This window comes from Periplaneta americana, chromosome 11 (assembly GCF_040183065.1).
Source record: "Periplaneta americana isolate PAMFEO1 chromosome 11, P.americana_PAMFEO1_priV1, whole genome shotgun sequence".
NCBI lineage: Eukaryota > Metazoa > Arthropoda > Insecta > Blattodea > Blattidae > Periplaneta > Periplaneta americana.
In genome coordinates, this window is record NC_091127.1 from 57,369,779 (window position 1) to 57,396,717 (window position 26,939).

Sequence of the window (26,939 nt, forward strand, 5' to 3'; positions counted from 1 at the left end):
GGTTTCTTTCTTTGGTGTACTCTAGAATATCTAATGGTAGTTTTTGATGTCCCTAGTAGTTAACATCTGGCACTGAAGTGACCCTTATGTGCGTGTTCTTGGTGTATCAAATCAATATATCTGAAACAAGTTTTGTTTTTTTTTTTTTTACATTTCTCGTGATCTTATACATGATTCATTAAGTGTAAAACAATGTAAGCCGTCACAAGCCTACTGAATTATTAATGAATACAAATAATATAAAGTTAGTTATCCTTTTTTTTTCTTGTTCTTGGCCTAATTTTCGGGGTCACGGAAATGCCTTCAATCAGGATCAGGTGCAGCAGGAGTTAATATATCGTCTGTTTAAATTTTCTTTGTGAAGAAAAAACCTAGGAGATGATTACGTGCTAATAACATATTATTCTGTTAATACACAGCTGAGTTGTCCAAATGCCAGCCAATTTTATACGTGTAAAAAGTGAATTGTTAAATCAGTCGTATAATGGGAACGCAAAGGGTGAATGGTGAAATTAATCTGGCGGGAAAGCAAAGAGTGAATGATATAAGTATTAATTTTTAAATTTGGCGGAAAAGTAGAGAGTGAATGATGTAATTATTAATTAACAAATCTGGCGGAAAAGCAAAGAGTGAATGATGTATTTATTAATTAACAAATCTGGCGGAAAACCCAAAAAGAGTGAATAATGTAAGTATTAATTAACAAATCTGGCGGAAAAGCAAAGAGTGAATGATGTAAATATTAATTAACAAATCTGGCGGAAAAGCAAAGAGTGAATGATGTAAGTATTAATTAACAAATTTGGCGGAAAAGAAAAGAGTGAATGATATAAGTATTAATTAACAAATCTAACGAAAAAGCAAAGAGTGAATGACGTAAGTATTAATTATTAACAAATTTGGCGGAAAAGCAGAGAGTGAATGATGTAAGTATTAATTAACAAATTTGGCGGAAAAGCAAAGAGTGAATGATGTCAGTATTAATTAACAAATTTGGTGGAAAAGCAAAGAGTGAATGATATAAGTATTAATTAACAAATCTAACGAAAAAGCAAAGAGTGAATGATGTAAGTATTAATTATTAACAAATTTGGCGGAAAAGCAGAGAGTGAATGATGTAAGTATTAATTAACAAATTTGGCGGAAAAGCAAAGAGTGAATGATGTCAGTATTAATTAACAAATTTGGTGGAAAAGCAAAGAGTGAATGATATAAGTATTAATTAACAAATCTAACGAAAAAGCAAAGAGTGAATGATGTAAGTATTAATTAACAAATTTGGCGGAAAAGCAAAGAGTGAATGATGTCAGTATTAATTAACAAATCTAACGGAAAAGCAAAGAGTGAATGGTGTAAGTATTAATTATTAACAAATTTGGCGGAAAAGCAGAGAGTGAATGATGTATTAATTAACAAATTTGGCGGAAAAGCAAAGAGTGAATGATGTCAGTATTAATTAACAAATCTGGCGGAAAAGCAAAGAATGAATGATGTAAGTATTAATTATTAACAAATTTGGTGGAAAAGCAGAGAGTGAATGATGTAAGTATTAATTAACAAATTTGGCGGAAAAGCAAAGAGTGAATGATGTAATTATTAATTAACAAATCTGGCGGAAAAGCAAAGAGTGAATGATGTAAGTATTAATTAACAAATTTGGCGGAAAAGCAAAGAGTGAATGATGTCAGTATTAATGAACAAATCTGGCGGAAAAGCAAAGAGTGAATGATATAAGTATTAATTAACAAATTTGGCGGAAAAGCAAAGAGTGAATGATATAAGTATTAATGAACAAATCTGGCGGAAAAACAAAGAGTGAATGATGTCAGTATTAATTAACAAATCGGGCGGAAAAACAAATAGTGAATGATGTACGAGAAATTTGGCGGAAAAGTAAAAGTGAATGGTGTAAGTATTAATTAACAAATTTGGCGGAAAAGTAAAGAGTGAAAGATGTAATTATTAATTAACAAATCTCGCGGAAAAACAAAAGGGCATGATGTAGTTATTAATTAAAAAGTCTGGCGGGGGTTTATTGTTTATTAAACTGTCCGCAGACAGCTCCAAACCTCACAAGTCATACCAAGAAGACATCACTTATGAGGCAACTAGGACAGGAGATAATGGGGTAGGGTGGCAAGTTCCTTTTCTCCTCCATTGCATACATCGCCGATTAGCTACATATTGCATATACATATATAATGTCTTCAGATTAATATGGAAATCTCTCATGGAGACTAAATTAGCTGCATCTAGTGCTTTAGATAGGATTAAAGTGGCTGAAAAGTATGGGTTTGCGCAGTCACCACCGGCAACATTCAATTTAAAAAACGCAAGGAAATAGAGGACAGTGTCGCAAGTGATAAAATGAATCCTGAATTGAACGTTTATAAAGTTAGGCAGCAGAGAACATTGACACTGCTACCTTGATATGGTCTCTAGATTAGTCTTTTGTACTATTAAAATATTTTTTCTATGTTTAATATAGTGAAACTGTATATATCTGTCAAAGAAAGGCACCTAATTCGACATTACAAATTTCAGTACTTCATACGGAATTAAAATAGTACAGTAGAATCCCTCTTAACCGGCACCAAAGGGACCAGGCTAGTTCCGGATACGAGATTTTTCCGGATAATTAAATAAATACCGGTATATACAAAACAAGTTCGTATTTCATGGTGCCAAATGTTTAAACTGCATCCATGTGAAGCTTATTTCTCTATCATTTGCTCATAACTGAATAAACATAAAAACTTTGTGGATTTTCCTTATTAAAAACATCACACAACACAAACCTTCTGAGGAACAGAGAATTTGATATTTGGTGTCGTCATCCACAGAAAAGGAAAGGCGTAGTTTTATTTATCCTGGTGCCAACAAATGGATTTGTAAACACGAAGGACTGTCCAACAACGAATGGTGAGATGGCATTAAAATGGTTGGAAATGTTGCTGCAGTACGTGTTGTGCTGGGAAGATCTCAGGACAACCGTTGTAGACATTGCCACAACGAGATTGAAACTCTAGCACACGTCCTGGGATCCTGTCCGCGCGGCGAAGCTCTGCGAAACGCTAGACATCACCAAGTACGATCAATTATAGCTACTGCCTTTAAAGATGCCGATTACAACACCTTTGAAGAAGTACATGGTCTCTCCGTCACTGGCAGTATACGGCGCATAGATATAATAGCTTTCAAGGAATCTACAAGATCTGGATTCATTATTGATCCCACTGTGCGTTTCGAAACGAATGAGGAATATCCAGCAGAAATGGATAAGGAAAAAAAGAATATCTACTATCCTACTATTCCCTATTACCTCCAAAAGTACCGGCTAAAAGAGCTTGAAGTAATCGGACTTATGGTTGGAGGAAGAGGTAACACTACTCTCTTCATGAAAGAAGTGTTTAAGAGGCTCGGAATACCTACATCTATTATTCCGATTGTAATTTTAGTTGCATTGAAAGGATCAATTGCTCTCTTGAAGCATCACCTATATTCGAAATGAAACTAAGTTGATTAGCATTCTTTACTTTTTTGTAACACTTACCTCTCTCTCTAAAACTAGGTATATTTCCACTAATTTAAAAATGTATTTGCAGCTATGTACTTGTAGGAGTTTCATTGCACACAAATTCCACAATTTGGGACATCTGGCCGAAATCTACGGCTGACCACTAGGATCCAGAATACAAAGCAGAGGTTAAATTAAAAATACAATATGATTGCCAAAACAAAATCAATGGTTTAATGAACTTGTAAACATTTATATGGTTAAGTACTCTTTGTCCCTTGTGGCAGCTCACGAATGGTGAGAATATTTCTAAATTATAGGTTGGAATATTCACTGAAAATTAAAGTTCGTGCAAACTTCCTAATGTGACAACACTGACAGCCCGAACATAACTAAATAAACAAAAACTGTGTGGAGTTCCCATATTAAAACACATCACACAACACAAATAATACACTAATTCTAGGTTAGAATATTTACTGAAAATTAAAGTTCGTGCGAACTTCTAATGTGGCAACACTAACAGTCCGAACATAACTCAATAAATATAAAAAGTGTGTGGAGTTCCCATATTAAAACTCATCACACTACACAAATAATACACTAATTCTAGGTTAGAATATTTACTGAAAATTAAAGTTCGTGCGAACTTCTAATGTGACAACATTGACAGTCCGAACATAACTAAATAAACATAAAAGCTGTGTGGATTTTCTTTATTAAAACACATCACACAACACAAATAATACACTAATTTTAGGTTCGAATATTCACTGAAAACGAAAGTTCGTGCGAACTTCCTAATGTGGCAACACTGACGGCTCAGACTGTGGCAATGTGGCAGATTCAAAAATTTTTTATGGCCCAGCCAAAAGTGCCGTTGTTTTGGTATTGCCGGTTATTTGGGTGCCGGTGATGAGGGATTTTACTGTATTAGGCTGTTCAAATGAAAGCCGGCTATCGCTAATAGAAAGAAAGGAATTAAACTTATTGATTAATACTCCCCACGATTGTTAACACAACTGTCCTACTGTGACAGCAGCAGGTAAGGGACACCGGCTTCTTAGAATCCTTGCGGCCTGGAGATGTTCAAAAGCATTTTTCACCGCTTCGTCCGGTGAAGAGAAGATTTTTTATAGTTGTTATAGGTGGTAATATATGAAGAACAAGAACAAATTAATGACAATCTTCTCTCAATAAGGAATACATTGTTAATAAGATTAAAATGAGCAGGTTTGGGAAGCTGGCACAAGTTGTAGGAATTTCGGCAAGAAAATGTGTGGGAAGAATTTTAACTATACCCAGGAGAGCTATGACAGATAGGCAGACACAAGAAAAGGTAAACTATGGAGGATGATTTGAAAGCGGTGAAGTTACAAGTTGCGGTTTAGAGAAGAATGAACCGTCATTGTTCGAGAGGCCAAGTTCTTGATGGGCAGGGCCGGGTATTTATGGAGATCACGAAAATCACGACATAATAGATATATGCAATAGATTTTTACTAATCTTTACGAATTAAGAGATTCTGATTAATTATATGCGGATAAAACAATAGCAACAAATCGCTAAATAGAGTTCGAATAGCGAAATATGAACACATTTGCGAATTATTACTATTGCGTCGATTTGTAGCGAATTTCATATTGAGTTTTTTTTTCGGATTTCTTTCCACTAGAATTCGTTAAATATCCAAGTAGGCTATTTACATGGTATTCCAGGTGTTCTGATTACATTAGTGAACTCAAAAGACGGAGAATTCAGCATTTCACTAATAATTTGAAAGTGTTAATTTAAGGGCTGCAAGTTTTTTCGTTTTTAATGAATGTGTGTTAAATACAGTTCAACAAATATTTACCATAGCGCACCTTTACTAGAATCTAACGAACCTTTAATGTTAATTATTTGGAAATTAATATTCATACTCAATTAATACTCTGATTCCAAAATAATTGTATTTTCCAAAACTTCCATTAATCTCCGCCAAGAGTACAAATCAATCTCCAACAATCTCCGCCGACACCAATATTAAAAAAAACACAAATGATAAAATTAATCTCATAAATACCTGATCCTGTTGATGGGTATAGGTACACGAAGAAGAAAAATAAAAAGAAGAAAAGATATAATATTATGTGAAATGTTATGTTTGAACTTGTACACTAACGCAATGCATAACAAAACTTGAAATGTTGAAAGCTTTCCGATCTGTCTGACGAAACTTCTAACTAGGCTGTATTATATTTTAGAAAGTGTTAAAATTCTATAACACAATCGGAAAATAACTTAGTTAAACCGAGTGACAGCGTTGTAAATTCGATAATTTCTCTAAGTAAATGCTGATTCTGACGAAAGAATGCGCTTCAGTCTAGCAACCGGTCTCGATACTTCAATCGGTAATAAAATGTGAAAGGTCATTGCCAGTACATCAGTTACGACTGTCGCAGGAAATACTCGTATCAAGTTTCCAAAAAATATTCATTTGCTTTCTCTTCTTTCAGTCTTGCTTTCCATCTTTTATCCTTTTGTCGCTTTTTGTATTTCTCCATTTCTTTTCTTTTCGCCTGAATATAAGTTTTTTTCCATTCATCTATTTGTCTTCCATTTATGGTTTCCTTCGTTCTTTCTATTTATCGGTATGTGTGCCATTCTTACTTTCTTTTCCTTCTCTCTGCTTTTCTTTATTCTTTCGCTTTGTCTGCTTTTTCTCTTTTTCATTTATTTCTTACTGTCATCCTTTCAGTGTTTCTTCCCGTATGTACGCTTTCCTATTTATTTTCTCTTTTTGTCTTACTTTTCTTCAGCCATTCAGCGTTTCTTCCCGTTCGTCTTCTTTTTTTTTTTCCTTCTGCCTTACTTTCTGTCCGCCTTCCAGTGTTTATTCCTATGTACTTTCTCTTTCCTTTCTGTCAGCCTTCCAGCGTTTCTTCCCGTCTATTTATACTCTCTTTCCTTTCTGTCCACTTTGCAGCGTTTCTTCCCCTGTATTTACACTCTATTTCCTTTCGGGCCGTCTTCCAGCGTTTCTTCCCGTCTATCTACAATCTATTTCTTTTCTGTCAGTTTCGTTCCGTCTATCTACAATCTCTTTCCTTCCTGTCAGCCTTCCAGCGTTTCTTCCCGTCTATTTATACTCTCTTTCCTTTCTGTTCGCTTTGCAGCGTTTCTTCCCCTTTATTTACACTCTATTTCCTTTCGGGCCGTCTTCCAGCGTTTCTTCCCGTCTATCTACAATCTATTTCTTTTCTGTCAGTTTCGTTCCGTCTATCTACAATCTCTTTCCTTCCTGTCAGCCTTCCAGCGTTTCTTCCCGTCTATTTATACTCTCTTTCCTTTCTGTTCGCTTTGCAGCGTTTCTTCCCCTGTATTTACACTCTATTTCCTTTCGGGCCGTCGTCCAGCGTTTCTTCCCGTCTATTTATACTCTCTTTCCTTCCTGTTCGCTTTGCAGCGTTTCTTCCCCTGTATTTACACTCTATTTCCTTTCGGGCCGTCGTCCAGCGTTTCTTCCCGTCTATCTACACTCTCTTTCTTTCCTGTCAGTTTCTTTCCGTCTATCTACACTCTCTTTCCTTCCTGTTCGCCTTTCAGCGTTTCTTCTCATCTGTCTCCATTATAGTCTTTCTGTCAGCCTTTTAGCGTTTCTTCCCGTCTATCTACTTTCTCTTTCCTTTCTGTCAGCTTTGCAGCGTTTCTTCCCCTGTATTTACACTCTATTTCCTTTCGGGCCGTCTTCCAGCGTTTCTTCCAGTCTATCTACACTCTCTTTCTTTTCTATCAGTTTCGTTCCGTCTATCTACACTCTCTTTCCTTCCTGTCAGCCTTCCAGCGTTTCTTCCCGTCTAGTTATACTCTCTTTCCTTTCTGTCCACTTTGCTGAGTTTCTTCCCCTGTATTTACACTCTATTTCCTTTCGGGCCGTCTTCCAGAGTTTCTTCCCGTCTATCTACACTCTCTTTCTTTTCTGTCAGTTTCGTTCCGTCTATCTACACTCTCTTTCCTTCCTGTCAGCCTTCCAGCGTTTCTTACCGTCTATTTATACTCTCTTTCCTTTCTGTTCGCTTTGCAGCGTTTCTTCCCCTGTATTTACACTCTATTTCCTTTCGGGCCGTCGTCCAGCGTTTCTTCTCGTCTATCTACACTCTCTTTCTTTCCTGTCAGTTTCTTTCCGTCTATCTACACTCTCTTTCCTTCCTGTTCGCCTTTCAGCGTTTCTTCTCATCTATCTCCATTATAGTCTTTCTGTCAGCCTTTTAGCGTTTCTTCCCGTCTATCTACTTTCTCTTTCCTTTCTGTCAGCTTTGCAGCGTTTCTTCCCCTGTATTTACACTCTATTTCCTTTCGGGCAGTCTTCCAGCGTTTCTTCCAGTCTATCTACACTCTCTTTCTTTTCTGTCAGTTTCGTTCCGTCTATCTACACTCTCTTTCCTTCCTGTCAGCCTTCCAGCGTTTCTTCCCGTCCATTTATACTCTCTTTCCCTTCTGTCCACTTTGCAGCGTTTCTTCCCCTGTATTTACACTCTATTTCCTTTCGGGCCGTCTTCCAGCGTTTCTTCCCGTCTATCTACACTCTCTTTCTTTTCTGTCAGTTTCGTTCCGTCTATCTACACTCTCTTTCCTTCCTTCCGCCTTTCAGCGTTTCTTCTCATCTGTCTACAATATAGTCTTTCTGTCAACCTTTCAGCGTTTCTTCCCGTCTATCTACTTTGTCTTTCCTTTATGTCTATCTATGTTCTCTTTCCTTTCTGTCAGCCTTGCAGAGTTTCTTCCCGTCTATTTACACTCTCTTTCCTTTCTGTCTGCCTTCCAGCGTTTCTTTCCCTCTATCTACACTCTCTTTCCTTTTAGTCCATCTTCTAGCGTTTCTTCCCGTCTATCTACACAGTCTTTCTTTTCTATCAGTTTCTTCCCGTCTATCTAAACTCTCTTTCCTTCCTGTCCGCTTTTCAGCGTTTCTTCTCGTCTGTCTACACTCTTTCCAAACTCTCTTACTTTTTTTTTTTGGAGAATATTATGACTCTTTCGTCCTCATAATGTTGTGATATCTATCACATGAATATCTTAGCCAAGAATATTATGACTCTTTCGTCCTCATGGTATGATATTCATTACATGAATATCTTAGCCAATAATTTTATGATTCTTTCGTACTCATAATGTTGTGATATCCGTCACATGAATATCTTAGCCAAGAATATTATGACTCTTTCGTCCTCATGTTATGATATCCATTACATGAATATCTTAGCCAATAATATTATGACCCTTTCGCCCTCATAATGTTGTGATATCTGTCACATGAATATCTTAGCCAAGAATATTATGACTCTTTCGTCCTCATAATGTTGTGATATTTGTCACATTAATATCTTAGCCAAGAATATTATGACACTTTCGTCCTCATAATGTTGTGATATCTGTCACATGCATATCTTAGCCAAGAATATTATGACTCTTTCGTCCTCATAATGTGATATCTGTCACATGAATATCTTAGCCAAGAATATTATGATTCTCTCGTCCTCACAATGTTGTGATATCTATCACATGAATATCTTAGCCAAGAGTATTATGACTCTTTCGTCCTCATAATGTTGTGATATCTGTCACATGAATATCTTAGCCAAGAATATTATGACTCTTTCGTCCTCATAATGTTGTGATATCTGTCACATGAATATCTTAGCCAAGAATATTATGATTCTCTCGTCCTCACAATGTTGTGATATCTATCACATGAATATCTTAGCCAAGAATATTATGACTCTTTCGTCCTTATAATGTTGTGATATCTATCACATGAATATCTTAGCCAAGAATATTATGACTCTTTCGTCCTCATAATGTTGTGATATTTATCACATGAATATCTTAGCCAAGAATATTATGACTCTTTCGTCCTCTTGTTATGATATCCATTACACGAATATCTTAGCCAAGAATATTATTACTCTTTCATCCTTATAATGTTGTGATATCTGTCATATGAATATCTTAGCCAAGAATATTATAACTCTTTCGTCCTCATAATGTTGTGATATCTATCACATGAATATCTTAGCAAGGATATTATGACTCTTTCGTCCTCATAATTTTGTGATATCTATCACATGAATATCTTAGCCAAGAGTATTATGACTCTTTCGTCCTCATAATGTTGTGATATCTGTCACATGAATATCTTAGCCAAGAATATTATGACTCTTTCGTCCTCATAATGTTGTGATATCTGTCACATGAATATCTTAGCCAAGAATATTATGATTCTCTCGTCCTCACAATGTTGTGATATCTATCACATGAATATCTTAGCCAAGAATATTATGACTCTTTCGTCCTTATAATGTTGTGATATCTATCACATGAATATCTTAGCCAAGAATATTATGACTCTTTCGTCCTCATAATGTTGTGATATTTATCACATGAATATCTTAGCCAAGAATATTATGACTCTTTCGTCCTCTTGTTATGATATCCATTACACGAATATCTTAGCCAAGAATATTATTACTCTTTCATCCTTATAATGTTGTGATATCTGTCATATGAATATCTTAGCCAAGAATATTATAACTCTTTCGTCCTCATAATGTTGTGATATCTATCACATGAATATCTTAGCAAGGATATTATGACTCTTTCGTCCTCATAATTTTGTGATATCTATCACATGAATATCTTAGCCAAGAACATTATGACTCTTTCGTCCTTACAATGTTGTGATATCTGTCACATGAATATCTCAGCCAAGAATATTATGACTATTTCGTCCTCATGTTATGATATCCATTGCACGAATATCTTAGCCAAGAATATTATGACTCTTTCGTCCTCATAATGTTGTGATATCTGTCATATGAATATCTTAGCCAAGAATATTATGATTCTCTCGTCCTCACAATGTTGTGATATCTGTCACATGACTAGCTTAGCCAAGAATAGACTATTATGATTCTTTCGTCCTCACAAAAACATTAAGTTGTGGTTTATTTAACGACGCTCGCAGCTGCAAAGTTTATATCAGCGTCGCCTTTGTGCCGGAATTTTGTCCGGCAGGAGTTCTTTTACATGCCAGTAAATATAATGACATGAGCCAGTCGCATTTAAGCACACTTAAATGTCATCGACCTGGGCCGGAATCGAACTCGCAATCTCGAGCACGGAAGGCCAGCGCTATGCCGACTACACTACCGAGGCCGACTCGTCCTCACAATGTTGCTATATCTATCACATGAATATCTTAGCCAAGAATATTGTGACTCTCTCGTCCTCACAATGTTGTGATATCTAATCATATGAATATCTTAGCCAAGAGTACTAAGTTATTTCGAGTGAACTTCTACGTAATTCATTTTACACTGTACTGAGATCCTTGAAATCATCTGTGTTTACTTTGCAGACAAAGAAACACTTTTTTATTAGCTATAACTGGAATCCAGTCTGTTGATTCATAGGGAAGTTTTTTCTTTTTTTCAATAAGAGCAAATCCCCTGTCATTGGGCAATAAACTGTGGCCTGTAATACGGAACTTCCTATCCAGAGTCATAAAGTATTTAAGGGCAACAACAATCTGTAAGAAGGAAGTCATGCACGAGTTGTTCTGGCCAACACATTGGTCTGACCTTGCCTCAGACGACTGAAGTGCATAGTGATAGGCCTATATTGTTTCAAAAGGCATGAATATATTTTAGCCGAGCATCTTTTGACAATTATTATACCAGAAATACACAAAAGCTGTATTGTTGCCATTATTATGGATAGCTAGATTGTAGTAAGAATGTTGTACTTTGTGAAGGAAGTATATGATTGGAATTAGGACAAAACTGTAGGTATGTATGTTGAAGATCCGCACACAAGGTAACACTTTCTGTAGCTTTCTTTCTTCAGAATCATCTGAAAGTATTTTGTACTCGTACTTTCAGTTTCAGTGCTGATAATTTCTTTATCGGACAGTGTTGCAACGAACTATATGAATTTTTTTATCACAAAATGAACAATATGAACATGTATCTGGAATTAGGAAGCCTAATCAACCTAATCAAACCGATTCAATTTCTCGTCATTGGAACTCTCTATCTCATATCTTTAGGGGCTGTGAAACATTTACTAATTTCAAAACTCGGTTGTCAACTAGACTGCTTAGACTGTGACCTTTCCTAAAATATACTGTATATTTTTTCTAATATATGATTTTACACCTTGATTGCACAAATTTTAACACTGTATCACTTCGGAATATGTATGATAAGACTTTCTTGTGTTAAATTCTAAAGTACCTTGTTTACATGTTTCGACCTATTATGGGTCATCCTCAGAAATGGTCGTTGCTGGTCTTGCGCCTCTTGTTTTGTTTCCTGTGAGGGTGTGTTCGTGTGGTGTAAAGTGGAGTCAAAGAGTGTGTGTGTTCTGAAATTGAGTTGTCTGTTGAGAATTTCATTGGGTTGTGTTTTTGTGTGTCTGTATATTTCATATTGTTCTAGTATGTTTAGTTTCTGGCTTTTTGGTTGGATGTGTAGTATTTCCATGTCTGTGTTGGTGTCTCTGTAGGTGTGGTTAGCATTTGTGATATGTTCTGCATATGTGTAGGTGTTTTGTGATTTACAAACTCAAATGTAACACCTGCAACAACTTCTACATAGCACAGACAGGCAGATCATTTCAAACACATCACAGCCATAACAAAATCATAAAACACCTCCACATATGCAGAACATATCACAAATGCTAACCACACTTACAGAGACATCAACACATACATGGAAATACTACACATCCAACCAAAAAGCCAGAAACTAAACACACTAGAACAATATGAAATATACAGACACACAAAAACACACCAAATGAAATTCTCAACACACAACTCAATTTCAGAAAACACACACACTCTTTGACTCCACTTTACATCACACGAACACACCCTCACAGGAAACAAAACAAGAGGCGCCAAGACCAGCAACGACCAGTTCTGAGGATGACCCATAATAGGTCGAAACATGTAAACAAGGTACGTTAGAATTTAACACAAGAAAGTCTTATCATACATATTCCAAATATGATTTTATTTTTAATATATAAATTTTCTTTATTATTTTAACAATTACTTCGATTCACAGTACTGTAATTGTTTGATTCTTAGAATTACACGTAACTAAACTTGTTTTCATTTTGTTGTTATTGTTATTATCATTATTATTATTATTATTATTATTAATTGTATATTGTTCCTATATTTCTGCCATTTTTATATTGGATATTGTGTTTATATTGTTTGAGTGGAAGAGAAGGCTTTGTGGCCTTAACTCTGCCAGTAGAAATAAATAAATAAATAAATAAATAAATAAATAAATAAATAAATAAATAAATAAATAAATAAATAAATATTACGTGATGTACACATACGGAATTAAAATTTGGAGCGAGTATTGATGGAAGCCCACCTGTATGGGTATAACAAATTCGCACGACTGTCAACAAGTAGCGTATATACAGGGGCTCTTGTTTACTGCACATGTGCAGTGTGTTGTAAGCGAAACATAAATAAGGGAGCTTCAAATTTTATTTCCTTATCCGTACATCCTACTTTACTTCTAGGCCTATAGTAACGTAATATTAAAAGTTTTAGAGAATATAACAAGGTAGACGCTGGCTATCCTGTCTATCCGTACGACTCGCTACTACTTACTTCGCCAGTCTTTGCCCCAAAACATGATGGTCTTCCCAGCGAATAGGGATTATAAAGAATGGACACTGAGCGAATTTTCCTGTGTTTTGTTTCTCTGTGCGCCAGCGGCTATTCCACTTTCAAGCGCTAGAGGTAGTGTAATCGAGCATATGCTGAGAATAGTTGAGAATAGAATTAAGGCAGAGGATCCAAACATCGCCTACCCTATTGCATAATCCAGTAACGCTTTGCTTCAAATAAATTTAAGTTACCAGCTTTTCCTTATTTCTCAGTGACAAACTAGTTGTAATAATAATATTTTATATTTCAGATATCATAAATTATATTATAAAATAATATAATACATTATAAAATTAAGTATCGAATTCGTTTAATATTTGTATATAATATAATATAGGTATATGGTTTTACTTCTCGTAAGAGTTTTGTTTTTCCATTTTCAGCGCTATCAAATCATTACATATTTTAATTGTTGTTGGGGTCAACATCTGAACTCTCATTATAAAGGAACTCTAGAGTCTAGACATTACAGTGAATGAAGGATTTATTATTTTATGGATCCAATTTATTTTATTTGAGTACATAATGTACCTAGATGTATTAATTGTATGTGTTATATTTCCGCTGTGTCGACTGCTAGCTGGTGTGATGTCAGCGCCAACTCTAGGGAGAAAGCAGAATCTGACGCTCTAGCTGGCTTGAAGGTCATTGAAATCGGTCCGGCTACATCAAAGGTACCGACGCGAAGTGTCCATTCTTTATAATCCCTATTCGCTGGTCTTCCCTCACACCCTTCGCCACTTAATTGCAGGAACGTGCAAGGGATAAGTAAACACTTAGCTGAGTTGCCAATTTTTGCAGTCGTTGTCATATTGTTTTTCTGCTACGCGCCTAAGGGTTGAGGAGAGGATGGGGTTTGTAAGAGTTTACCAATCCCAGGAAGAGAGGACGTCATGTTTTGAAACAAAGAGCGTATTCCGAATCTCACCGTCGAGCAATCCGATGGCATCACGGTGTTCCGAATTCCACCGATGACGTCATTGATGCTCCCCCGGTGTCGCACCGGTGCCATCAACTTGCAGAGGTGGTGGCAGTCTCCATCAGCCGCCATCAGTGAATCTGATTGGTTCTTGTATAGGGCGGGAATTAGCAGACGAATAACATCGTGCACTGTTGTGTCATGGCGGTGTGTTCTGCTTTAGTTCTGCTGTATTGTTTGTAATGAGCACAACGTAAAAACAATATGTTAATGGCTTATGAGCGAACATGTCAACGGACCAGTTATTACTACTGGTTCAAGAAATAAATTGTTTATGCTATCTTTTCTTTGAACGAGATGGGAGTACGAAAATTTCGCAAAATTTTGCTAGCGTAGCACAAACAACTTGTACAGTCGCCATGACAGCATCGATCCTTCCAGCAGTTTTGTTCCTTATTTCGCTGCAACGTGACGTCATTGATGCCACCGGACCGGTGAGATTCGGAATACGCTGAAAATTTACCTCTTTTGTTTCTTCCAACGACGTTATAGTTACTTACCGGTTTCTTCAAGGGGCACGTAGAACTTTAGTTTCTCTACCATGTGACCCGGAAGGGGAACGGCGAATACTAGAGCTATGTTCAATTGAGAAAACTTTTATGTTGACCCCGAATCCACACCAGTTGACTGCATTAAGATTATCTGAATATCCAGTTTTCGTGTCGGAAAACTCACTCCTCCCCAGACCAGTCCTCTCCATGCGTCGCACAGTGTGCAATAACGCAAGTCTAGCTGGACAAAATTAGAGTAAGGGAGGGTATTGTCGGATACCATTTTGATGTTTCAAAATAAAGGTAATTGAAAAAAGTGAGAACTTGAATTACTTAGTATTATAATAACCTTTTGGGGTTCCTGCAGATTGTACATAAGTATTAGGTAATTTACATAATATGTATTTGCTGTATAACTTGCAAAGAAATAATATCATCACTGACAGAAAGGGAAGCTAATGTCGGATACATTAGACATTATTATGTAGGAGGTATGATAATGCATTTAAAATAATATAATGCATATCAGAAACTAGTGTTCTGTTTAGCCAACTCATATGCAAGCCTTTTAACATTATTTCTGGTTCATCCAAAATATTTTCTCTCCATCATTAACACATAGTCAACTAGCTTCTCTTCAAGTGAAGCTGGGAGTATTGGTTTTCGTCCAAGTTTCGATCTAACGGCTTTGTGGGCTCAGAGTTGGACCGTACATAATCAGATAATGTTGATCGTGGTACATTGAATCTTTTGGAAGCAGCAAGATAGCCCATTATTTTCTCTCGTACTGCGACAATGGCATTTACCATATCTTCAGACTTCCATTTTTTTTAGACTGAATCTCTTTTTTCTTTTACTTTAGGCATCTAAAAATATAAGAAGAAGAAACAATTCGTTACTTCATAATATTCTATTAATTAGAAAATTAATTACTTACATTAATTAAAAATACCCATGTGTAAAAATGTAGTGGTTTGTTATAGAAAACATATAAATGGGTTTAAGGCAGCTTTTATGTAGCGAGCAGCATTGAAAGACAGCCGACAATGCCCTCGGCTAGTATCCGACATTGCCCTCGGCTAGTATCCGACATTGCCCTCAGCTAGTATCCGACATTGGCCGACTCTTCACAAACAGTAAAACAAGCCAGCTGCATGAAACATGTTGTCGATAAAATTTCTGCAATTAGAGAATTAAGAAGCCTTATCTATGGTATATCAAACAGTGCATACCATGTTGTGTAAATATAAGAATAACTTGTAACGAATAAATCACATTACTTACCCTCAAAAAGTTTTTTTTTTTTTTTTTTTTTTTTTTTTTTTGCAGAAACGTTGAAAACACGCTATTCACACACAGTGAAGCAGTCAACAGTAATGGCTATTCATGCAGATGTTCGTCTACTTGTAGAGAACGTAATGCATTATTTTCACATCAGATTGCACCATTCGATGGAAAAGAAATATGATATCCGAGATTATCCGACATTACCACACCTATCCGACAATCCCCTCCCTTACTCTAATAACTTGTCTGCATTTCAACGGATTATTATGAAACTTTGTACAGACCTTATACTGTAAATAGCACATATTTTTTGTGTACAGACTCTGACTATATTTGTGTACGAGGAACTACCCTTTTATAGCGGGTGGTTTTAGACTAAAATAATAACTTCTCTTCTATCTAACAGATTTTTATGAAATAGTGTACGGAAGTTACAGGTAGAATATGTTTTTGTGTACAAACTATATTTACGGTTCCATAAGAGGAAGTACCCCTTTACAGGGAGTTAATTTACGCAAAATTAACTTCTCTTCTACATAACAGATTTTTATGAAACTTTGTACAGGAGTTACAGGTAGCATATATTTTTATATACAAATTCCGATTGCATCTGTATGCTACCCTAGACCAAATTTTTGTACAAAGTTTCATAAAAATATATTATACAGGAGAGAAGTTACTAATTTTGTTTAAATTCACCACTATAAAGGGGCAGTTCCTCTTATGAAACATAATCAGACTTTGCTAGACAAAAAATAAAATATTCCACCTATAAATTCTGTATCAAGTTTCATAAAAATCTGTTAGATAGGAAAGAAGTTATTAATTTTATTTAAATGCACCCGCTATAAAGGGGTAATTTTTCTTGTGCAAACGTAATCAGACTTCGTACACAAAACATGTGTACCACCTGTAAGGCATGTAGAAAGTTTCATAACAATTCGTTGGAATGCAGAGAAGTTATTAATTTTGTCCAGTTAGTGATTTGCGTTCTGATTTATTGTGCATTTGTTAAGGTTAGATAAAAATGTGTCCAATGTTTTTTTAACCTGATTTTCGATGTCATGTCAAATTCAAATTTCAAATTTATTTACAATTTACATTTAAATTGAATACATATGAATAGATACCCGAAATGAGCATATGAGCTGGTGAATAATTTTGCAGAACTAAAACACTCACAAGTGATTAAAAACTTCCTTATTCCATGATTCTTTTCTGCTGTTAAGCCAAATATGGAACAGTTACCGTATGCCCCACAACTAAAAAAAAGTCAATTACTGATAAATGCGCAAGAACGCGCAAACTTTAAAACAGGGATTCAACGCTCTAAATGATGCTGTCTTAAATGGTAAAGGAATTGTTGTAACCGGACATGACCAGCTGTATTAAAACTCACATTATATTTGGAGAACTTTAAAATAATATTTGTTTTTTTTTCAATTGTAATGTTTAAACCCTTCTGTAAGAAGAATAATACTTTACAAACTTGTAATTGAAGTTACATTATTAATAACTTACCTATCTGAACAGATTCCATGTCTCACAACACAATAAATCACTGATAATTGGCTCTTTTTCACCCACATAGTAAGCCTCTCTGTCTACAACTGAACAGGAGCGAGAAATGTTAGGAAGAACTCGTTGTTCATACAGTAAAAACTATTTCTCACAATATTTTTCAAATGTTAAAGAACATGAATTCATATTCCCCTATGCCTAACTAAGCCAATCGAAATTTGATTTTTGTCCACCTAGACTGGACACTGTGCATCGCTAGCAGGCGATAGGGAAAAGTTATAAATGATAGAATGGCGATCGGAAGGAATCATAATGTGGAGAAGCGGGAGAACTCCGAGAAAAATCCCAACTGCGACCTCGTCCGCCAAAAGTACTACAATGGATTTTTCATTGGAATATCTCTTGCCTAATGAGGACTCGAATCCCTACCTCCTGCGTAACGGGTCGAAGGTCTAGACCACTCATTCACTGCAGGGACCAGTTTCTTCTACTGGTAATTACACTCTACGATACGTAATATTATAAGAAGTAGGCCTATGTATCACACAAGGTCTTCTGACAAACCTGCACCTTACCAGTCTCAGCAGGTGTATTGTGCACTGACGATCAGAGCCTTCTTCAGGTGTGGTACGTACTTTCTCTTGCATTACATACATTTGTGAGCCAAATAGATCTATCTTGTAGAATTTCTTGAACAGCTTTACTTTATCATCTAAAATTGTTTTCCAGACGAAAACCCGCAAGTACTGATACTTCCCTGTAAAAATAAATATATTGGAAACTAGAAATGTAAAAGTTTGTAATTTATATTACGGTGAAAATTATTTATCTTGTGTCTGTAAGTATTAGGCAGAATAGATTAAAACTGTAACTCAAAAATGTCTGCAACATTTCTATAACTACAATTATCGACAGAGTTTTATTAGATATTAAAGTAACATAACATAATAATTTCGGGCTGGTTAATTATTTATTTGGCCATGAGTAGGGTTTAAAAACTTTTGTAATAGGATTTAATAATAATAATTATTAAATAATAATAATAATAATAATAATAATAATAATAATATATTCCAGTTATTTAAGAAAGAATTAATTGTATTATTTACTACAGTAAAATTATTTTTACCGTCTACTAATATAATGTACCTACATTAGATCCATAATTTCCATTACCAGTTCAAATTATTTTTTATAATCAATTTAATTTGAACTGGTAATGGAAATTACGGGAAAACGGCTGAACGGATTTTAATAAATGATCCCTCATTCTGAAGCTTGGAACCCAAAGTTTTTCAGAAAAATAGTAGTTTTGAGTGAAATGTCAGTTTTTCAACATAATTTTCCTATTTTCTAAAATCCATCTGTCGTCACTAATTGCATTTCAGAATAAAACAAAATACACACTACAGTAAACAATATTACACGAAGGCCATGATCTGCAAGAATTCTGACATATTTAGAGCTCAAATTAAATTGGTTATAAAAAATTTCAAGACATACTAAAATTAATTTACAGGTCTGAATCTGTGGTGTGTAATTTTCTGAGTACAGCTGTGTATTGTATACTAAAAACTACAAAACTTGAGGTGGATTGATGACATTATCACCATTAGAAACGAAATATTATTATAGTTAATGCCATGCTGTGACTATTTTTCATTAATTATACTATTAATGCTGTATTGATGATATGAAAGTGAAACGTTTTGGGCTAATATAAGTAGATGTAGAGAATATCTTAATTTAGATCATAGTTTATATAATTTACTGAGTGGCGGCTATATAATATATGCTATTGAAAACTATAAAACTTACGTAAGATAATAATATTGTTATTAAAAATCAAATATTTTTGTAGTTATTAATCAAGTGGGGTTGGGTCTTTTTCATATATTTAATGGCGGTATGGTGTCGATTTATATGCGTGATTCTCTTCAGTATTGGCTCGAGAGAGCGCAAAAATTAGAGTTCTTAAGGAAAGACCAAAATGTATTACTTACAGATAAAATATGAGGCCTATAAGATTTTGTATTCTCCCGATCATTTCAGCAAGATCTCTTAGCAGGATAAATGATTTTACGCTCTACATTTCAAGGTAGTTTACGAAACATGCAGCAGCTATACCAAAATGCTATGTCTATTGTTTCAAAGCATAGCAAACCTGACATTTTTTTAAACTTCCATCTACAATCCGCAATGATTTGAAATCTACTGCTTTACTCCCACATGAAAAACCGATTGATCGTCCTGACATTGTTACTTGCGTTTTCGCGTTCAAACTAAAAAGATGAAGGTGTGTAAGTTCAAGAAAAAGTATTTGGCATAAAAAATCATTCAGAGAGAGTATGTTTCATTATTATGGAAGCAAATAACTTTCAGAATGTCTGATATTCTTCATTGAAAATAAATCTGAAAAATGTTTATTTGAACGTCTAATGAACTTAGTTTGCAGCATTTGCTGCACAAACCATTAGTTATGTAAATCATCAGACAACGTCTTATGCCCATTATTTACAAAATAATAGTTTTCGTTATTTACAATAATGATCCTTTTTATTTATATTACTCTTCTATTCGCTCTTTCGTTCTTGTCATTACTGTTCATACTATTAAAACAGACTCTTTCGGCGCATTTCGTAAATCCAATCGAGACACAAGATGATTTAAAAAATGGCGTACGACATAACTAGACAGCGGAAAAAAAGTCAAATAAAAGCCATGATTACAAGTACTGTACGCATAGACTATGGCATGAGGTGTGCACGCTTCCCAAGTAGGTACAACACGGTACCGTCCGCAGAGAGCACCACGCGAACACCGAAAACAACTGTCACTCTGCGTTCTCAGTCAGTCCTCGTCCGTACGTGAAGAGAGAACATTGAGATACGTAAACATATTATTCATTTGTGTTCAGTGAAGTGATCATAATGCCGAAGACAGATGTTAAAAACATGGGGTGTATTCTTTAATACAAGTATATGGTGTCCACATTTTTAGTACCGTAGTGATACTGGTGAAACAATTAAGTGTCGATTATGTGTGTGTGCATTAAAAAAGATAACAAAACAATCGATAGAATATCACTGTAATGCACAGAAACACATGAAAAATGTTGCTCGTATGTTAGAAGAAAATAAGTGTTCAAGTTCAAATTTCGCCTCAAATATGAAATATAACTTTTGCCAGGATTTGTGTCGAATGATGATAAGTTGTAATATTCCATTCAAAACGTTGAACAATCCTCACTTTAATGGGTTTATAGAAAAGTACACAAAATATGCCATTACAATTGTTATATCAACGTACAACCAATATTCAGTGATTATTCCGTGTGTCAATTTACATTTTCCCCTGCCTATACCTGCAAGCGCCTCTAGTATACCTACTGTGCTTAAGTAAACAACAACCATCTGACGAGACAAATTTAGTCGCGTTGTAGTTACCTTCACATCCGAATGACACAACTAACAAAATATGGTAGAAACTAGCGCACAGGTACTTTTGATGATTTTGGAAGTGAAAATTATTGAATTATAAGGGAACGTTTTGTGGAGATGCAGTTGAAAATGTACGGAATTTATAGGCATACATTTGGAGAAACAAAAATAATTATTGGAAAATATACATGTAAATTGCGTTTGAAATTAGAGGTGTGTCGTAATGGAAGCGAATATGTTTTAGTTTGTGGTGAAAAAAGGAAACGTACGGATATAAAACATACAATACGATGAAATGTGAAGAACGCATAACTTGTATTAATTGAATAAGCACTCAAAAATAGTGAAACAAAACAAATGATAATGAAAAAGACACAGTTTTCGTAATGTGACTTCGTATGTACATCAGTCATTACAATAGATCTTCATTGACCAGTACCGACAACGTCACTAACAAATAAGAACGAGCCTTTGCACAGCGCTTGAAAATCCTGCACTCACACGCTGAAATCTTCATCTTCACGTAGACCATCGGGATAGATGGCCTTGACGTCTTCTAAGCTAAGCTAACCTAACCTAACCTAAATATTAATAATGATGATAGTCTTACCTTGAAGATTTCAATAATACAATCTACTGACATTTTTGTCAAATTTTTACAATAGCGTTACCAAAGGAAGGTGGACAGCAAAAATCGGCACATTCTCAGACAATTTTGAGTATATACAATGCATACAAAAAATCTACACTAACCTAATCTTACCTGTCACTGATTCTTATATGCATGGTACAATAAAAAATCTAAACTGACCTACCCTAACCTGTCACAGATTCGTATATGCAAGGAATAACAAAAGCCTAAACTAACCTAACCTGTTACAGATTCATGTATGCAAGGCACAACCTAACCTAACCTAACCTAATCTAAATTGTCACAGATTATATGCAAGGTATAACAAAAGGCTAATCAACCTAACCTAACTTGTCACAGATTCGTATATGCAAGGCATACGAAAGGTGCGTATCATGATATTAACACATATACAGTAATATAAAAAATTCTGTGTTCACTTTCGTAATGTCACATAAGTTATGTTGGTGTGATTGAAGAAAACAGTTGAAGGTATAAGCGAAGTACGAAGGAAAGTACCTACTCGCTAGTCTAATCAAAGAGTGTATTCTCTTTCATGTTATAGGTTAATAAAGTACCATCAATATATTTATTATGTACAGTGGTGTAGTATTACTGAAGTTACATTATTATCTAGAATGATACTTAACATTTATGATTTTACTTAAAAGTGTAACGGTTACAGCGTTTTCCTTTTACACTCTACTTTTTACGCCATCCCATTTCTTTCTTATCTTTACTCTCTACCTTTCACTCTATCCCATTGGCTTTGCCCTTTCACACTGCTCTTCGTACTCTTTACCTTTCAGTCTGTCTCATTTTCTTCCTTGTACACTCTACCTTTCACTCTGTCCCTTTTACTCTCTACCTTCCTCTCTGCTCCCACTTATTTTCTCCCTTTTATACTCCACGTTTTCATTCTGTCCCACTGACTTTGTCCCTTTTACACACTACCTTTCATGCTATCCTTTTTACTCTCCATCTTTCACTTTGTGTCACTTACTTTCTTCCTTTTACTCTCTAGTTTTCACTCTGTTCCTTTTTACACTATCCCTCTTACACTGTACCTTTCACTTTGTCCCATTTAATTTCATCCTTTTATAGTCTACCTTTTACTTTGTCTCTTTTACTCTCTACCTTTCATTCTGTTCCACTTATTTTCACCCTTTCAGTCTTTAACTTTCAGTCTGTTTCATTTACTTTCACCCTTTTACACTCTATCTTTTACTCTGTCCCTTTCATCCTCTACCTTTCATTCTATTCCACTTACTTTCTCCCATTTAGTTTATCTTTCATTCTGTCCCACTTACTTTCACACTTTTATACCCTATATTTTACTCTGTCCCTTTTACTCTCTCCCTTTCATTCTGTCCTACTTACTTTCTCCCATTTAGGCTCTACCTTTCACTCTATCCCACTTACACTCAGCCGTTTATACTCTACCTTTTACTCTGTCCCTTTTACTCTCTACCTTTCATTCTGTCTTATTACTTTCTCCTATTTAGACTCTACCTTTCACTCTGTCTCATTTATTGTCCCCTTTTATACTCTACCTTTTACTCTGTCCATTTGACTCTCTTCTTTTCATTCTGTCCTACTTACTTTCTCCCATTTAGACTCTGCCTTTCATTCTGCCCCACTTACTTTCACCGTTTTACACTGTACCTTTTATTCTGTCCCTTTTACTCTATTCCTTTCAGTGTGTCCTACTTACTTTCTCTCATTTAGGCTCTACCTTTCACTCTGTCCCACTTACTTTCAACCTTTTATACTCTACCTTTTACTCTGTCCATTTTACTCTCTACCTTTCATTCTGTCCCACTTACTTTCTCCCATTTAGACTCTACCTTCCATTCTGTCCCACTTACTTTCTCCTATTTAGACTCTACCTTTTACTCTTTACCACTTTTACCCTTTTATACTCTACCTTTTACTCTGTCCCTTTTACTCTGTATATTTCACTTTTGTCCCACTTACTTTCATACTTTTATACCCTATATTTTACTCTGTCCCTTTTACTCTCTCCCTTTCATTTTGTCCTACTTACTTTCATTTAAGCTCTACCTTTCACTCTGTCCCACTTACTTTCAACCTTTTATACTCTACCTTTTATTCTGCCCATTTTATTCTCTACCTTTCATTCTGTCCCACTTACTTTCTCCCATTTAGACTACCTTCCATTCTGTCCCACTTACTTTCTCCCATTTAGACTCTACCTTTTACTCTGTCCCACTTACTTTTACCGTTTTATACTCTACCTTTTACTCTGTCCCTTTTACTCTGTATATTTCACTTTTGTCCCACTTACTTTCTCATCTGCTTTAAGTGCTTACCTGTTACTCTCTATTAACGATATATCTCTTTATGTGTCTTTTTATATTTATTTCTGTAATTTTATCTCTTGATCTAGGTAATAATATTTATCATTCATCCTTATCTCACACTTACTCGAGTTTACGTTTTCGTTTCATACTCTCTTATTTCTTTCTGTTTTTATCTCTCTTTTAATTTATATATTTCACGTTCATTCATTTATCCTTATCTTCGTTTTTATATATTTATCATCCAATGGTCTGTAGTCCTTCACTTAACGTGTCTTTTAAACTTCAGATATAATAATTAAGAGTTGAAGATAGGAGAATAAGGCAACAATGATGTAATGATGGAATGAGAAAGGCATGATGGCACAAGTGCCCATAGAAAACCTAGTTATCACCATCATCGATTAAAGGATAAGAAGTCAAGGACAGTAAGTGTGCGATCTTGTAAAATGAATGCGTAAAAAACTTAATATTTTACGTCAGTCAGGAACCAGTCTTGATCACAGTGTTTTTGCTTTTATTGCGATACTTACAGCTTGTTGAACTTGTCCTTCTTAAACAGCTTGTAACCAAGTTTCATACGAATGCATGACGATGTCAGGGGCAGGTCTGAAGTGACCGTAGTCCTGTCATTCATTAACTCTTCGTTTTCGATAGTGGTTGCTGGTTCTTCCCCAGTGGCGAATGGGTATGTGCTGTGTGTAATTGTGTTATTTAATTAATTATCAAGATTCTTTCTCTTTCTAGACTCTTGACAGTGTGTTACAGTTTCATTGAAGTTAAAAACCACTTTCTATCACTTTCCGTTAGACGTGTTTTATGCGTTGCCTATGGGATTGTCATTTTCCTAATTCTTAACAAACAGTATTAGAGAGTAGATTTAAAATGCAAGTGGAGTTTTCATACATTACTTCAAAATCAGGACATAATTTAAATAGACTGACCTGAAAATGTGTTATGAATGAAGTGTATACATGAGAAATAAGTCTTTTTTTCATGTTTTATTTTGTAATCTTTCTACTTGGATATCAATCATAACACTTGTAGAATATTTTTATAATATAAAACAGTGAAGCATTTCGTACTTTAGTCTAGTCATATTTTTGTGGTATACTTTTAGAACATAATATCATCATCATCATCATCATCGCCATCACCATCACCATCATCACCATCATCATCATCATCATCATCATCATCATCATCATCATCATCATGATCATCATGATCATCATCATCATCAGCCTTCAAGTGTTAGACCCCAGTGGTTCTGTTACGGTCTCTTGCCAGCATTTCCTAGGTCTTTACAAATCTCTTCGACCTCTTGGGACATACGATAAAATCTGCCCCAAGAGGTCGAAAAAATTTGGGAAGACCTAGGAACATAATATAAATTTTAAATTTAAATAAGTTCATGGTAATAAACAGGGAAAGGAAGTTCATGCCCTAAAAACGTGAAGAATATGTATGCATTTATGTCGTAAAAATAGATAAATATGCTACAAAATATGCATGATCAGTCTGAGATTATTTTAACAGAATAATAAGGTATAGGTAACTTACGTTTAGTCTATAGATTTTGAAATGCTTGCCCCATTGCTGAATGCTCCATTTATGCTGTTACAGTTCACAACTAAGCAGTGACGTATGTTTTCTGTTGTCATTCTTTGCCTGTTGTCTCTTAGCATAGCTTTGTAGCGCGAAAAACTTCGTTCTACGTCACAAGAAGTAAGAGGGGCTTGCACAAAAGCTGTGAGCTGTTCTATAGAAAATTTTGTTGGTTTTTGGGGTGTTTTTCCTCGGGAATATCTTGAATTTCTTTAAGTTGATAATAAGCAGAGTTTTTGGAAAGAATATTTGCTGTTTTCTCGTTCACTTTATCTCCTACATTTCCTGGAACTGATGTTAAACTGTATATTGTTCTATCGAAATCTGCTGAAGACTGCAGTAAAGGAATACCAATTGCTAACTTGAGAGGCTCCCTATGAGGGCGTCATCGTTACGTTCAAAATTCATAAACATAAATTAGTCGTGTTTACCGAGGTTACACTCTTTTGAAAATGAGGGAAAGACAAATAAACGTATATAATATGCAGTTTCCCTGCATAAATGTTAAAATATGATGTTTTTATAAATAAAGGCAAAATATGCACTTTTATGCACAATAAAAGTAATATCATTGTATTCAGAAATTTGTGATTCATGTAGATAATCTTTCAGCAGATTCACACAACGATAGAGAACAAATATTCAAATGCATGAACTTCCTTTCCCTAGTAATAGGCTAGAAATGAAATAGAACTACATCGTACACACATTGTTTATTTTGTGGAGAAAACGAAGATATATTATTTCCTTTATTAAAACTTACTTTCAATTCATTTTAAGGGGGGGACTATGGTGAAATAATGCTGAAAAATTAAGATAATCCACTCCTTTTTATGCTCTTAATTATATTTGAGACTGTTTTAGATGATCTAACCGCACAATCAAACATACAGTACGTGAGTTCAGAGAAATGTTTTTTAATGATGTTTCCTCGACTTCAAAATTTTAAGCAGTTCATTGACTAAATAATCTCCTTGCACAACTGTTGTCGACAGATTGCTTGAAACTTCTCACAGAAGTCAATTAAATGTTGATCAATAAGATTTAATTACTTAGCATTTGTATGTATGAAATATTAATATTAAGTTCCTTCTGGGAATATTGACATTGCATTTAGGTTAAAATGCGCTGTTATAGTAAATTCACAAAATTTAAAAATCTATTGTGACTCTCTATTTAGACTGAGCTCTAAAAGCTAATCTGTTTTTATTTCCATGACTCTTTTCAAGCTTTCGAGCAAATATGAACTAGAAATTTTGAAAATCCTGACGCAAGGAGCCTTTTTAGTAACGTCAATATAAAGTATATTTTTTAAATATTATTTCAGAACTCTTAGTCCTAATGACACCAATTTTTTACATATAATAGTATTGCAGGTCTGATTATTTAATTTAAATTT

The 26,939-nt window shown here is 35.0% G+C and overlaps 1 protein-coding gene across 3 annotated transcripts in view; it reads left to right on the forward strand.

Annotated features, from left to right (window-relative positions):
- Positions 1–26,939, forward strand: part of LOC138709033 (protein peste-like) — a 140,086-nt gene that overhangs the window by 27,225 nt on the left and 85,922 nt on the right. Inside the window, exon 1 of one of the 3 annotated variants that reach the window (XM_069839511.1) lies at positions 18,086–18,167. The exons of 1 other annotated variant lie outside the window; for it this stretch is intronic. The gene's annotated coding sequence lies outside the window, so the exon portion shown is untranslated. Of the gene's footprint in view, positions 1–18,085; positions 18,168–24,506; positions 24,621–26,939 lie in introns of those variants that run through there. One more of the 3 variants, XM_069839510.1, reaches the window with a different exon arrangement.